This window comes from Molossus molossus, unplaced genomic scaffold (genome assembly GCF_014108415.1).
Source record: "Molossus molossus isolate mMolMol1 unplaced genomic scaffold, mMolMol1.p scaffold_m16_p_7, whole genome shotgun sequence".
Classification (NCBI taxonomy): Eukaryota; Metazoa; Chordata; class Mammalia; order Chiroptera; family Molossidae; genus Molossus; species Molossus molossus.
Genome location: NW_023425401.1, coordinates 100,633,889 through 100,636,303, shown reverse-complemented (window position 1 = coordinate 100,636,303; position 2,415 = coordinate 100,633,889).

Sequence of the window (2,415 nt, the reverse complement as noted above, 5' to 3'; positions counted from 1 at the left end):
AAACAACAGAGAATCTCAGTGTTGGAAAGGGACCTAGACGCCTTCTCGCCCACTCCCTGTTCTAGGAAGAATGCTCTCCTGCACAGAAAGTAAGATGTTCAAGGGTTTGGTATGGCTGCCTCTGACCTCTCCTGCGTCTCAAGGTTGTTGCTTGGACTTCTGCGAAAACACCTCCAGGGACAGGTGTCTTACTAACTGAAGGCAGCCGGTTCCACTGTGGGATAGCTTAACTGTTAGACAAGCCGGTGAGTGACTAGCGTCAAACAGGTTAAGGGCATTTGAAGGTGAAGTTGATCATCTCCGGGAGGGGAGGACCTGGTCAGCTCCACGGCTCTGTGATTGGCTGTTTCTGGCTCCCTTTGGAACCCAGTCTTACCATTTGTGCAAAATATTTCCGTTGGCACAGCAGTGCGTGTGGGCAGATTTCTCTTTTGTTGGATAAACAGAGATGTGTATTCTCAAAAGAGTAATTTTAAGCTAAGGTTTTTGGGACATGAGCTGCCTGCTTGTGGTCAACACTCAGCCAATTTTTTTTTTTTTCCAGTTTTGGCCACATGAAACGAAAAAGGACCAGATAGCCGAGTCAGAGAGTGTTGGCCTCCTCTTCCCAACATCCAGCTTCTCTCCTGCTGTGCCCTTCTGGCCTCTTCCATAACTTTCCTTCACCCTCTGTCTTTCTTTTCCTCCCCTCTTGTCCAGGCTGCCCATAGCCCCTTGGGGGTCAACACAGGCACCCTGAGTCAGGAATTCTGGATTCCAGTTTTCTTGTTGTCACCCTGTGTGACCTTGGGGGAGGTCACACAACCTTGGTGATGATGCTACCTGAGCGATATGACAGGGAGTCTCTGGGAGGGGGACACAAGGGGAACAAGCCAGGGAGATGCTGCCTTCAATCCTTTGGGGAAGATGTTTGTTTGGGGTCCTCAGGACTCCACAGAAAGGGATGTTAGGTCCACGAGAAACCGTGAAAATGGCCCTGAGAGCCAGGAGCCCTGTCCCCAGCCCTGCACTAATCGTCTGCATGACCGTAGACGAATCCCTTCACCTCCCCGGGGGTCTTTCTGAGTCTCTAGAGTAAAGGGATTGGGCCCTGGCTGGGTAGTTCAGTTGGTTAGAGCATTGTCCTGATACACCAAGGTCTCAGGTTCGATCCCCAGTCAGGGCACATAGAAGAAGCAGCCAGTGAATGCGTAAATAAGTGGAACAACAAATCCACCTCTCTCTCTCCCTCCCTCCCCTCCTCTCTCACTCTAAAATAAAAAGATGGAGATTGAACTAGATGATCTCACAGTTTCCTTTTAGTGGTAGACTTCTATGACTGTGCTCAATACATTATTAAATGGAAAAAAGAGAAAAACAAATAAAGTCCTTTTTTATATAGAGAAAGTAGAGGCAGAAATCATGCTAAAAAGAAACTCCTTAGTAGAGGTCTGCGTAAATACTGTCATAGAAAAGGCAACTAGCCCTGGCCGGTTTGGCTCAGCGGTTAGAGCATCGGCCTGCGGTCCAGAGAGACCCGGGTTCGGTTTCCGCTAAGGGCACGTACCTCGGTTGGAGTTTGTCCCTGGCCCTGGTTGGGTCGTGAGGGTGGCAGCCACTCTTTGTGTCCCTTTCATGTCGATGTTTCTCTCTCTCTCTCTCTCTTCCTCTCTCTCCCTCCCACTCTATCTGAACAAAAAATGTCCTTGGGTGAGGATAAAAAAATAAAATAAATAAATAAATAAATAAATAAAAAGAAAAGGCAACTAACTGGGAGATGCTCCCGAGTGGAAAACCGTGACAGACTTGGGGGCATTCTGTTCTCTTCATGATGAGATTTGTTCTCCTCGATCTCGCTCCCAGTCGGTCTGTGACTCGGCCGGGGCCAGCAGGGACGAAAGGGACGTAAAGTAGCCCTGCTCTGGAGAGAAGAGAAGCAGAGACAAGAGCAGTGTGTGAAGGTGGAGAGGAGGGAAACTTCTCGGGGACGAGGTGGCCACGTGCCGAGTGCAGCTGGGGGACGAGGTGGAGACCAGGGGAGACTGCAGCTGTCACCGTCCTGGGGAGGCCCCTCAGCCTGTGACCTAGAGGACAGGAAGCTGTAGAGCCACAGCGGGGCCAGGCTGATGTCCAAGGGCCCCGTGCTCACTGGGGGAGGCCGGTGGCCAGGAGGGGGCAGGGGAGGCATGGCAGGCGATGACGCTGGTTCCAGCAACTCTGACCTCCGCGTGCTGACGACACGAGCTCTCCGAGGCTCCTGCTGACACATCGCATCTGTGTGCGCGGGACGTTGAACGCACAGTTCTCTCTCTTTTATAGCAGCCTCAGACGAGTTTCTTTCTGCCCCCAGCACCTTCTCGAATGCACGTGGGGAAGGACTGTGGATGGTGCCTGGCCTGTGGCGGAGACTTCTCGGTAAGGGGAGAGTAAACTCGG